This window comes from Saccopteryx bilineata, chromosome 5 (assembly GCF_036850765.1).
Source record: "Saccopteryx bilineata isolate mSacBil1 chromosome 5, mSacBil1_pri_phased_curated, whole genome shotgun sequence".
Lineage (NCBI taxonomy): Eukaryota > Metazoa > Chordata > Mammalia > Chiroptera > Emballonuridae > Saccopteryx > Saccopteryx bilineata.
In genome coordinates this window covers 100232530-100246907 of record NC_089494.1, presented here as the reverse complement: position 1 = coordinate 100246907, position 14378 = coordinate 100232530, and the positions used below count along the sequence as shown (strand labels likewise).

At 36.7% G+C, this 14378-nt stretch overlaps 1 non-coding gene across 1 annotated transcript; it reads right to left on the bottom strand.

Moving 5' to 3' along the window:
• Window positions 1-14098: 14098 nt before the first annotated feature.
• TRNAA-CGC (transfer RNA alanine (anticodon CGC)) lies at window positions 14099-14174 on the bottom strand. The gene has a single exon. It is a non-coding gene; the product is annotated as a tRNA-Ala (tRNA).
• Window positions 14175-14378: the final 204 nt, after the last annotated feature.

Below are 14378 nucleotides of genomic sequence, written 5' to 3'. Positions count from 1 at the left end.
CTCTTCTCTCTCTCTCTGTCTTCCCTTCCTGCCGCCATGGTTTGATTGGTTCGAGGGAGTTGGCCCCGGGCACTAAGAATGGTTCCATTGTGTCTCCACCTCAGGTGTTAAAAACAGCTCAGTTGCGAGTGTGACCCCCCCATAGGCAGAGCATCAGCCTGGACAGGGATTGCCAGGTGAATCCCCGTAAGGCACATGAGGAAGTCTATCTCTCTATCTCCACTCTTCTCACTTGGAAAAGAAAAAAAAGTTAACAAAAAAGCATTAAAATTATGGATTAAAATTAATAAAATTTGTTTTGAATTAAGATTAAATTATAAAGCACTTTATAGTCTTTATCTAGCTGTATTTCTTTCAACTAAAATATTCTATAATTCCTTTATAGTGTGAAATGTCCATGGTATAAAGTTAATGTTTTGATGTGGCCAATGAATTCTGAGTGTATGTTAAGTCTTTTTGATATAACTGTCCTCTTACTTTAATTTGTAATATGAAGAAATTGGTTTCATAGCTCAAGCTCCAGTCTGTTACATATGTAGCACTATGCTGTACTCCTACTTACATTTTTTTTACCTTTCTATTTGTGACATTTCTATTAGATTAGTTGTGCATTATCTTAGGCAATAGTTTGCCACTTTAGCATGCATTGTATCACCACATATGAGAAAGCAATCAATGAACAAATAAGGAACCTCAACGAAGAATTGATGTTTCTCATCTCTCTCCCTTCCTGTCTGTCTGTCCCTCTCTCTGACTCTCCCTATCTCTGCCACAAAAAAATTTAAAAAAAAATTTCTTGTTCTAAGCCCTTTTCTAATTGATAAACATTCCTTGATGTTTCTCTCTCTTTCTTTTTTTCTTTTTTTTTTTTTTTCAGAGACAGAGAGAGAGTCAGAGAGAGGGACAGACAGAGAGGAATGGAGACAGATGAGAAGGACCAATCATCAGTTTTTCGTAGCGACACCTTAGTTGTTCATTAATTGCTTTCTCATATGTGCCTTGACCGTGGGCCTTCAGCAGACCAAGTAACCCCTTGCTTGAGCCAGCAACCTTGGGTCCAAGCTGGTGAGCTTTTGCTCAAACCAGATGAGCCCACGCTCAAGCTGGAGACTTCGGGGTCTTGAACCTGGGTCCTCCACATCCCATTTCGACGCTCTATCCACTGTGCCACCTCCTGGTCAGGCTCCCTGATGTTTTTCAACAGGCTTCCTTTTTCTTTTTTAAAATGGTACTCAGTGTAGAATCAGGACACATATATGTTTATACATTAATGAATAAAAGGAAAATAAAGTGTTGTATAACATATAATAAATGTATTACTGGTCACAAAGGAAAAGAGGAAGTGGTTAATTAAAACACTAGAGCACCACTCTTTAATAAAAATTTCTTTAACAATTGAAATGTTCTGAACAGACACTTCTCCCAGAAAGAAATACAAATGGCCAACAGATATATGAAAAGATGCTCAGCTACATTAGTTATTAGAGAAATGCAAATCAAAACTACAATGAGATACCACCTCACCCCTGTTAGATTAGCTATTATCAACAAGATGGGTAATAACAAATGTTGGAGAGGCTGTGGAGAAAAAGGAACCCTCATACACTGTTGGTGGGAATGTAAAGTAGTACAACCACTGTGGTTCCTCAAAAAACTGCAAATAAAACTACCTTATGACCCAGCAATCCCTCTACTGGGTATATACCCCAAAACCTCAGAATCATTGATACGTAAAGACACATGTAGCCCCATGTTCATAGCAGCACTGTTCACAGTGGCCAAGACATGGAAACAACCAAAAAACCCTTCAATAGAAGATTGGATAAAGAAGATGTGGCACATATACACTATGGAATACTATTCAGCCATAAGAAATGATGACATTAGATCATTTACAGCAAAATGGTGGGATCTTGATAACATTATACGGAGTGAAATAAGTAAATCAGAAAAAAACAAGAACTACATGATTCCATACATTGGTGGAACATAAAAACGAGACTAAGAGACATGGACAAGAGTGTGGTGGTTACCAGGGGTGGGGGGAGGGAGGATGCAGGAGGGAGGGAGGGAGAGAGTTAGGGGGAGGGGGAGGGGCACAGAGAAAACTAGATAGAGGGTGACAGAGGACAATCTGACTCTGGGCGAGGGGTATGCAACATAATTTAATGACAAGATAACCTAGACATGTTTTCTTTGAATATATGTACCCTGAATTATTAATGTCATCCCATTAACATTAATAAAAATTTATTAAAAAAAAAAAAAGAATTCAAAAAAAAAAAAAAACAATTGAAATGTTCTATTTTTACTCTATCCAATATGGTAGCCATTAGCCACATGTAGCTATTAGCACTTGAAATGTGGTTGGTACACCTGGACTGAGAAAGTAAATTTTTAATTTTATTTAATTTTAATTAATTTAAGTTTAAGTTTAAATGGCGCATGTGACTAGTGACTATTATAGTAGTCTCCCTGCTCCTGTCCCTGGTTTTACTTAGTTTTCATGGTCAACTGACATCTGGAAATATTAAATTAGAAATTCCGTAAGTCAAAAAATATCATGTTTTAAATTATATGCCTTTGTTAATAGTGTGGTGAAATGTTTTGTATCTCCACTCTGGCTCACCTGGCACTTGGATCATCCTTTTGTCCAGCGTCTCCACACTGTATATACTGCCCATCAGTTAGTCACTTAGTAGCTGTCTCGATGATCAGATGGACTGTTGAAATATCAAAGTGCTTGTGTTCATGGCTCAAAAGAGCAAACAGTAGTGATGCTGACAATTCAGATATACCAAAGAGAAGCCATAAAGTATATAAGAATAACATAGTGTACATATAGTTCATGACTATCTGTGGTTTTAGACATCTGCTAATGGTCTTGGAGTATTAACTATGGTTAAGGGGAGAGGAAAGAAGGTCTGAAAAGCCTTCTTAGAGAAGGAGGATTAGACCATGAGCTAAGCCTTGGAAAATAAGGAGCCATTTTCCAGCTAATTACCATTGAGTAGGTTGGAAGTAAGATTCTAGAAACTAAATTATTTATTAACCCTCTACCTCACACAATTCCAGGCAAGATTCTAATATTCTAGTTGGTCCCCAGACCACAGTTTGGGACATATGAGTATATTAAGGACTAAAGGTTGTGGCCTAGGAAATGTGAGAATTTAAGAAATAAAAACAGGGAAAAACACTGAGGGGCCTTGCCATTTTGGGGAAATGAGACGAAGAGATGTGTTTTTAAGAGTCAGTCAGGGAGTGGTAAGAGCTAAACGGTGTGGTCAGCAGGGTTAGTGCCAGAATTAAAGTAAGAGGTGACTGAGGCAAAAACATTCGACTTGGCACCTGGGCAGCTCTGGCAGTGCTCTTTGTGATGCAGTGAGAGGTAGAAGCAGCCAGAGGTTCGTGTATTGATACATGGAAGATGACTGAGTGAATAATTATTTTGAGGATTATGCTATATAAAGACATAATCAGGCAACAGCAAGACAAGTTAGATAGAACATGGCTTTTTTTTTTTTTAAGGAGAAAATTTTGAATTTGTATGTGGTCTCTCAGAAAAGAGCTAAGGAAGATATAAGAGAAACAAAAATGAGCTAAAAACATCTAGGAAAAAAAAATCAAGATTAAATTCCAATATTACAAAGAAGTATGTTCAGGGAGGTAACTGACTCACCTGAAGTCATCCCTCTAGTAAGTTGCAAAGCAGAGATTACAGCTAATTGTTTCATTCTCCAAAATATCTTTTATATACCCAGCTTTATTTACTTATAACTTAAAAATAAAAATTGGATATATTTAAGGTGTGCAATATGATGATTTGAGAAGTTGATATATGTATACATTGTATACATATTGAAATGATTACTCCAATTAAACTAATATATTTATCACTTTATATAATTACTATTTTCTTATGTGTGTGGTAAGAACCCTTAACATCTACTTTCTTAGCAAATTTCAAGTATCCATTACAGTTTTATTAAGTATACTCACTATAGCCTGACCAGGCGGTGGTGCAGTGGATAGAGCGTTGGACTGGGATGTGGAGGACCCAGGTTCGAGACCCTGAGGTTGCCAACTTGAGTGCAGGCTCATCTGGTTTGAGCAAAGCTCACCAGCTTGGACCCAAGGTTGCTGGCTCCAGCAAGGGGTTACTCGGTCTGCTGAAAGCCCACAGTCAAGGCACATATGAGAAAGCAATCAGTGAACAACTAAGGTGTCACAATGAAAAACTGATGATTGATGCTTCTCATCTGTCTCCATTCCTGTCTGTCTCTCCCTATCTATCCCTCTCTCTGACTCTCTCTCTGTCCCTGTAAAAAAAAAAAGTATACTCACTATGCTTGTACATTATGTAAAACATGTACAGCTATATATGTAAAACACTATATCACTATAATAATGATGTAAATTAGTTCAACTGTAAATAATTCAAAAGAAAACTCTGTGGAATCAAAAGTCTGGAGTATGAGTTCTATTATCAATTCTAAATGAGGATCTTGGAAACATAGCTTACCTACTTCTGTTCTTTCAAAATGCCTCGTAGCTTTTTTATGAGAATTGTCAAGATCAGAAAAATAAAAATTCTATATAAAGTGAGGTACACTTAACAAGATACCACCTTCCAAGTGTATGTGTGTATGTATGACTTTGTGTTTTGTTACAGGTCTTTTGAGATATTCACATATCATCTAAGTCCGTGTACAATTCAATTGTTTTTAGTACACTCCAAGAGTTGTACAAGAATTACCACAATCAACTTTAGAATATTTTCATTACTTCAAAAGGAAACCTCATACAAAATTAAAGTTAATAAAATTTTTCTTTAAAAAGAAAAAGAAACCTCACACATTTTAGCCCTTGCTCCCTAATCTTATTATTTTCTCATTCCTACCTCACCAGTCCTAGGTAATGTCTAATCAATCTACTTTCTGTCTTTATTGATTTGTCTATTCTAGACATTTAACACAAATAGTAAAATATGTGTGTTTTGGATATACATATTGTAGAATGTCTCAAATACTTTATTATTTATTATGAGCAAATATTCAATAACATTCTGCTACATAAATATATCACCTTTTATTTATTCATTCATCAATTGATGGGTATTTAGGATGTTTCTTTTTTCAGCCCTTATAAATAATACTGGTATCAGCATACATGTACAAGTTCTTGCATGGGCATATGGTTTTATTTTTTATGGGTATATATATCAAGGAGTGGAATGGCTGGGTCATAGGACCACTTTAACCTTTTGAGGAACTGCCACACTGTTTCCCATCATGTCTGTCTAAATGTGTAAATGTGTTAAAAAAAAAAAAAAAACAAGTGTCACCACTATCAATTTCTGTTTCCTTATGCTAAGTGAAATAAATTAGACAGAAAGGACAAGAACAATATGATCTTTATTTATACCTCATATCTGGGGTATAAATAAAAAGGAACAAATGAAAACAAACTCATCAACATATACAACAGTATGGTGGTTACCAGGGAGGTGAGAGAGGGCAGAGAGAGTAAGCTAGGTCAAATACACGGGAATGAAGGTGACTAGACTAGGAGTGATGAGTGCACAATAGAATACGTGATGATATGTTATAAAATTAAACACCTTTCAAGTTACAATTGTAATTAAATTAACCAATATTACTAACCAAAGTTATTCCAATACATTACATTTTTAAAAAACTCTGTTTTACCTTTGGGACTCAATTTGAATGTTACTGAACCATGAAGCATTCTTTGATTTTGTTTCCTATTTTGTGGGTGCTCCCATGTGATGAATGATTATGTCATAATAGCACATCATGTTATAAGCTTATTGACCATTTATTTCTTTGACACCTCTTTGAGTGCTTTCTGTATTGAAGATTGCCTAATCCTTGACACATAGCAGGTACACAATTGGTATTTGTGGACTGAATCAAAATATTTGTGTTATAAGAAATTTTTGCTTTTTATATTTTTCTGATATTTCTATTTATGAAATAATAAGCATGTGTTATTTTTGCATTACTTTTATAATCATAAAATGTTATAAAATTATAATTATATACAGCTTTATAATTATATACTATATATTTTTATTACTTCTACTGAACATGTTTAATTATATCATTAGGTAAAAATTAACTTATTCTTCAGAATATATATCACCTGTTTTCTTTAGCATAAAAATACCTTAAATTGTTCATAGTAGCTCTTTTAGGTAGTAGTGTTTTTGTGAAATATATTCTTTATATTCCTATTCTCTATAATAAAAGTGATGTATGTTATATTTGAAAGATCCTTATTTTGGAATGTAGTATTCTTATTTTTTTTCATTGAGTTTATGTTCAATAAGAAATCTCATAAACTAGCTTTAGTTTCCAAGAAGCACTGATAATTTTCTAAGCAGAAGACATGAATATTGTAATATTCAAAAAGGCAAATGTAATCTCTAATATACAATGGATACATTGTCATTCTGAAACTTTATTTAATAAATCAGTCTCCAATAGCTGGATTAACTCTAAATGCAATAACAGAATTGAGTTTTCATATCTGTAAAATAAAGAACCAGAGTATAGTTGGCGACAACTTCAAGATATTGTTGTCATATAGGACTCAGCCTAAAGCTGGCAGCCAGTCTGTCTCTATGACACAGCTATTATATTATCATGAACTTTAGTAAATATACAATGAGATTAAAATATTTCTGGTTCAAATAATTTCATTTTTTATAGTACATAATAATATATTTTGAACAAAGTGAATATGTGCGGGTGAATCAGTATTTGATGCTTCCTTGCAATGCATATATGCTTTAGCTCAAGATGGAAGAGAGATTAAGATATAAACTTTGCAGCCATACTGCCTGAGTAGGAATCCTGGCTTTGCATCTTAGCAGTGGTGGGAACTTAGATATTATTTACCTCTCTGTCCTTCAATTTCCTTATCTGAAAAATGGGTACATAAGTTTCTATCTCAAATCATCTAGTGATGAATATAAATATAAATCAAAAACACATTAATATTTTTGACCCATTATATTAACTAAAAATTCAAGCTGTGAATAACAGCTCTGAAACATTATTTGAAATTGAGAAAACATTCCATTACTTGTAGAAATTAGTGTGCTAGACATACCTCCACATGTTTAGTGGAGGGAATATAATTAGAGAAAAACAAAAATGTACTTCTTCTTTGAATTAAATGTTCAGAACACTGTAACCTCAAATTAAATATGAGCAGCTCTGGTAAAATGAATAAAGAAGGTGCTTTCAAAATCACCACTGGGGGATTTAAAGAAATAACTTTCACATTAATAAGTTAAAGCTATCAGTGTTGAGTTCTGTCCATTTCCCCTTGAGCTGTTATTACTTGTCTAGTGAAGGAAACAGTTATACTAAAAGCCAACTTTGACTTTTCTCTCCATAAATACTAAGCATTGATCATTCCTTTAATCATTCTTTTTCAGTTACTAGTGCCTTTAAGGAGATACAAAATTTAGTGCTCTGCAAAAAAAAAAAAAAAAAAAAGGACAAAATGTAAGGCAACAGAGTCAAGGCAAAGAGACAGAGCTGTACCCGTCGATGTATGGCACTGACTTGGTAGGAGAATGTCCTTTTTGAGTTCCTTTCTGTGTGTAATTATCTGCCTCTTCTCTAATAATTCTCAACCTTGACTGCACATTAGAATCAGTTGGGGAGCTTTTAAAATTTCCAGGGCTTAGGTTGCACCATGGGTCAATTAAAGCAGAATCTCTCTGGAAGTGAAGCCCAGGTATGAGTATTTTTTAAAACTCCCCAAGTGATTATGATGCGCAGCTGAAGTAGAGAAGCACTGCTCTAGAAAATCTCTCTCACCTCTTTGGCAAAATATGTTAAGAGGCTATTTCCCAAGACCAATATATTGTTCATCAGTAAACATGCCATACTGTTCATATTTTAGAATCTCTAATTGCTTTAGCTATTTTTACTCTTTTACTTGTATGAAATTATCACTATCAGACTATATTGGCTGAAGAAAAATAGGTATAATCTTCAGAAAATAGCAATTAAAATGTATGTATTGCCCCCTTCTTCTATTAGCATAAATTGGTTTTCCAGATTTCTGAGAAAAAAAATCATAAGCTCTTAGAAGATAACATCTGAGTAGGATCCAGTCAGTTAGGTTAGCCATTAACCCAGGAAAAATAAACTGATTCCCTTTACCAGGTGATTCCTACCCTGTCTCCACATTAGAATCTCTCAGGAAGATATTGTAATATACCTATGCCTACAGCTCACCTCCAAGACTGTGACATAGTCAGTTCAGGGTGCAGCCAGTACATGGCATTGAAAAATTCCCTCCAGGGATACAAATGTGTAACCAAGACTAAAAAATACCTCTTTAGGAAGAATTAGCCCACCAAAAATGAAGTGACAAATAAGACGACAGATAACTATCTACACAAAGCAGTGTTCTGAGAAGTGTTCCGAGCATTACATACACCGCTTTCTAAATTACCTCAATAAAATCAGAATGACATGCAGGACACATCAAGCGTATCACAGTAAAGCATATGAGCATCGCTATCAGGAAATAGACTTCCGCACCCTAATAGGATAGGAGGAATTCTGAGCTGCTTGCCTGCAAGAGGACAATGCTTTTCCTCCTGGTATCCTTTCCTCATAGCCCTGAGTTATGGCAAAGAGAAATAAAATGCAACTCTGAAGGAGCCCCTGTAGAAAATTCACAGAGGAAAATACTACTCTTTTTAAGCGCATGGTGAGTATGTCGGAGTCACAGAATCTTGCCTACACCTGATTTTTACTATACTTTCAACATTTCTGTTCTCAGGCAGTAATTATTTAGCACATCAGCAAAATATTGTTAAATTACTACTGTAATATGATAAATATAATGCGTTAAGAGCCAACTCTTGAATGCAGCATTGAAGTTGGTGTTTCACAGATATGAACACATTTTATTCTCATAAAATTTTTTCAAGTAGTTACTTTATCATCATTTTTCAAATAAAGAAAGAGTTTGAGAAAAGTGAGATGATGTGTTTAATTAAGATCATGCAGCTACCAAGTGATAGGTACATATCAAAAGTCAAGTTTTCCATATTACAAACCAAAGCCCTTTGACAAGAACACCCACAGCGCTACAGTACTATAATGGGTCTGGTGATGCTAGCTGGGTTGCTGCAAAAGAACAGATGCAAAGGGGAAATTATAACTAATGAGGAATTAAGTAACATTTCTAGAATGCAAAAATGTTCCTCAAGGCACCAGTTCTCTTTCCTCTCTTCTCCCATCTGCTTCCAACTAAATCAACAGATTGTCTCAAGACATATGTTTCTTGAGAATTACAGCATGAGGATGAACAACCTGCTGTAGAAAAGGAATCCATTTACATCAAAGCCAAATACAGAGACCATCACCGATGTGGGTCTTTACCAGGAGATAAAGAATATAAATGGGTAATGCTGTTACAATTCCCAACTACAGCCAGAGAAGGTGAGCTTTCTCGCCAGCAGCATCCTCATCCAAGTGGTAGTCAGTCCTCCACAGAGAGAAACTTTGTCCGGGATACGAGGGAATTTTTCTCATCAGGCACTGATTCGGAACTCCAGGTTGAAGAAAACTAAAATGACACCTTCTCATATGAAGATAATGAGGCAATTAAAAATGAAAATGTGAAGATTGTATATAGAGCTAGGTAACACGTTTCACTCCCATGCCTTTCTCAGAGTCCTCTGATGAGAGATTTCAATAATTTTTAAAATTTCTTTCCTAATCCTAGAAGCGAAGCCCACCAGTAGCCTGTAAATAAACAAGGGTGTATGAAAACCTGTGGCAAAGGCTTTGAAAAACCCACATGCCCGGACATTCTTCTAATTAGATTGTGCTTTTTATGTGTTCAGTCAAGAATGAGAACATTACAAATGTTATGCTTTCCAGGTTTGACAGAAGCTCTTCCTGGGATGAAGTTTCATACAGTGATAGAAAATGAGCTGTAACAAGGTTGTTTTTTTTTTTTTGTTTGCTTGTTTGTGTTTTTGCAGAGGGGAAGACGGTATCTTTTTGGAATCATTGATAAAAACCCACTGTAATTTATATATTCTCATTATCCAGATTTATTCTTTAAAACTTTCCTTTCACCATTTTTACCATCCAACTGACAATTTTCAGTGTTCCTATGTTATGACTGCTTACTTGGTATAAAGGAGAAATGATGTTTTACAGCAGCTATATGAAGTACCATTGAGAATTAAATTGCTTTCCTTTCTTCCTCATCCTTGTGAATTTGGTGCAGATGAAAGATGGAAGATTGGCACCCAGGGAGTCGAAAGTCCTCTGTTATCTGTGAGATGCACATGATATGGGCAAAAGCAGCCCAAATTTTCCACTCACAGACATATGCCAGCTTTTACATCGGGAAAAAGTTCTATGGGAGAATGCATCATTTGTAAGAGATAGGATTTTGAGATACACTTTCTTTGAAGAAAGAAAAAAAAGGGTTTAGATTTACAAATCCAAAGGAAAGATAAAATAAGTTGGGGAAGAGATTTACAAAGGTGCTTTTTGAGCTCAGGTTTAGTTGGAGAACAATGTGAGTTCTACTTTCTTATTTAATTATTTTTTTCTCTCCTTCCCTTCATCTGTATGTCTATGCCACCCTGGCATTTTCTACCCATTTTTGTTGTATCTGTGAACAGGCTTAGCTCCCATAAACTTTGTTATGCTTCATAGCCAGGTTCTGAGGCTCCCTATGAAAAGATGTGATCTGGTCTGAAACTCCAGAGTCCCAGGGAATGTCTCCACTTGTGGCATCTCTCATTCTCTCCCTCTGTGTCCAACCTGCCTGATCTCACCTCTGTGATTTAGCATTTCCATTGTCTTGCACCTGGTCTTGATTCACAGCCTAGTTTGATGCCAACTTTGTTCCTGGGACAAATCTTTTAAATCCTTTCTTGCAGCTTGCCAGTCAGGTCTAAGCCACCCTCTCTCAAGCCCAGGCTCTTAAAAAGCTGGCCCAGACGCTGGGAATTCTAATCAGATACCTCACAGGCACAATGTGTCATGGGCTGCTTTCCATCTTGTCAGAAGTTTCCTTTTTCTTTTGTCTCCCATGGATTTCTAGGAGCTTCTAAACTTCCCCCGGCTTAATCCTGAGGGAGTTCACTAAATGCTCCAGTCAAAGTTTTGGTCTAACTCTTCTTCAGTCGGCCTTCCTGCTGCCTACCAGGCTGCAGCTTTTATCTTCTGTCAAGCCAGTAGCCACTGCCATCACCTTCACAGCCGCCTGGCCCATGGAGGTTCACATCGAATTCGGACAGATGGTAATGAAACAATGAAGCCAAGAAATGGTGGTCCATTTTCTTTATTTCTAGCCTCGTACTCGGCCAGTGAGTAAAAACAAACATACTGGGCTCCAAAACCCACTCAGTCAGTGCTCACAAAGCTACTGACACATCCGAGTTTTCTTAGAATCAAAGGTCCCCAATTGTGTTCCCCTTTAGCTCCCTGCCATCTTGCTGCCTGCCTCCTTTGCAACCATGTGGCCTCTCTCCAAAATGGCTTCCTAGCTCCTCCTTTTAAAACTTTTCCTCACGAAAGCTCTCCTTCAGCACACATTAGCATAACCAAGCCCCTTCCCAAGCATGAAGGTAATTAATACTATCACATGGCTGCATCATCACATGAGCAACAGCCATTTTTAACAATAAAAGTGAGCAAAACCAGAAAATACAGATTTTACAAACTCATTTGCCCAACACCTTCCTTTCCTTCTGCGATGGGAATTTGGCAGCAGGTCCATTTAGCTTGTGCAGTGAAACATAGTTATGCAAAGTGCAGTATTTTGTAAATGTTTTTCATTATGAAGATAAGTGTGCTAACTGACCTCATGTTCTACTTTGTCTAAATTAATTTCATCTCCCAGTTCAAACCTAGGATCCCAATTTTTGTTTATGTTTCTACCATTTCTCCAGGCTCCCAGCCCTAAGCATCGTAGATTCCTGTTTGATTTCTCTCTTGCTGCCACATTAAATCTCTAAATAAATACTTTTGATTCTCATCCATCCCCAGTATTCTGTTCCCATTACTGCAACCCTTATTCCTTTAGATGGAATATTAAAAGAGTCTTCTAATTTTCCCTCCTGCCGGCTGACATTTTATACCCTATAGCCTAATTAATTTTCCCAATGCATTTGAATTTCTGTTCTTCACTTACTTGCTGGGTGGTCAGAAACATAGCAATGAATTCTTTTAAGTATAAATTATGATACTTTCTCAAAATAGTATCTCTTTTTTGTGCTCATTGTTACAGAATACAGCACAAAGCTCTTAGCTTGCTCTCATTTTAAATGTCAGCCTATTTAGTCAAACTTATTTCCTAATTGTTCTTATTTGTTTGTACTTACAAAACTTACAACATCAAACAATGATAAAGATGATGGTGATGTTAACATCTAATAATAGTTATGTACCAGAACTATCTTAATCACTTTTACATGGATTAACAAGTCATTTAAATATCAAGTTATAATATTTCTACAGTGACAATCTCCTTTGTACAAACAGGAAATTAAAGCAAAAATAAATTAAACTTGCCCTAAACCACATAGTGAGGAAGTGGAGGAACTAGGATTTGAACCCATGAGTTGTCTTCAGAGATTGCCTTCCTAGACAGTGTTTTAAGTGCTTTACACATATCAGCTTTTTTTTCCAACACTACTCTTTCAAAATATGTTTTAAATTATGAAACATTAGCAACGACAGAGAAGTAGACAAATATGCTGAATTCACTGAGTTGTCGCAAAACAATGCCCAGGTCAAATATAGAACATTGCCAAAACTCCTGCAGTCACCCTTTGCCCTCCCGATACTACCTCTTCCATCAACAAACATAACTATGTTTTTTGTTTTTTTGTTTTTACTATATGTCAGGCAGACAAGTTATTTTCTGCTCACTCTGTTAAAGATGGCCGCTGATCTCACATGGTGATGCTCTCACGTGATACAGCTAATTGCCTTTCATGCTTGGGAAGGAGCTTGTTTATTCTAATATGTGTTGGAGGAGGGCTTTTGGTTGTAAAAATTTTAAAAGCAGGAGCTAGGAGGCCATTTTGGAAGGAGAGGAGACCATGTTCTTGGAGGGAGGAGGAGCCCATGTTGTAGCAGGGCAGAGAGGCCACATGGAGGAGAGGAGCCAACCAAAACGGTGGAGTGTTGAAGGAGAAGCCAGTTTGTGCAGGAAAAGAAGATGGGAAACAGAGGTGAATAAGACTGGTGGGAGACTTTGTTTCTAGGGAAAACCCAGAAAGAATGGGTTTTGGTGCCCATCTGTCTGTTTTTTACTTGTTGGCTGCTATGAGTCTAGAATAAAAAAATGGTCCACCAGTTCTTGGCTCAATTGTTTCTTTATGATCTGTCCAGACTAATGCAAACCTGCGTTGGCCAGGTGGCTGTGGTGGTGGCTGTGGTTACTGACCTTACACCATAAAACAATTTATTTTTGCTTCCACTCTTCCTTTAAGCCCCTTCATTTGTCAAGTTTTTTTCTATGCCTTCAATGATAAGTATAGTTCTCAAAAATGTTCTGATGAATAACTACTTTTTTGATTTTATGTATTATGGGCACATTACTTCAGTTTTATTTATGCACTTACCAGTTTAACATGTACCCTAATTATGGTACAAGAATTATAACAATTTTTGAAATCTGTATTTATTCAAACACACAGTGTGTATTAATTTGTGTTGAACTCCTTTTATTCAATATTTTATTTTTATTTATTTATTTATTTATTTATTTATTTATTCATTTATTTCATTTTTCCGAAGCTGGAAACGGGGAGGCAGTCAGACAGACTCCCGCATGCGCCTGACCGGGATCCACCCGGCATACCCACCAGGGGCGATGCTCTGCCCATCCGGGGTGTTGCTCTGCCGCAATCAGAGCCACTCTAGCGCCTGAGGCAGAGGTCATGGAGCCATCCCTAGCGCCCAGGCCATCTTTGCTCCAATGGAGCCTTGGCTATGGGAGGGGAAGAGAAAGACAGAGAGGAAGGAGAGGGGGAGGGGTGGAGAAGCAGATGGGCGCTTCTCCTGTGTGCCCTGGCCGGGAATCGAACCCAGGACTTCCACACGCGAGGCCGACACTCTACCGCTGAGCCAACTGGCCAGGGCTATTCAATATTTTATTTATGAGATCCATCTTGTGGTTGCATGTTCCTGTGGCTCATTCATTTTCACTCTATAAATTATTTCGGTGCATGAATTTTTAATCCATTTTAATAGATTTAATAATTTTAACACATTTTAATTTAATATACCTTTGAATGGTGTACCAAAGTTATTGTTAGAATCCATGGGAGTCCAAAAAGACCATGG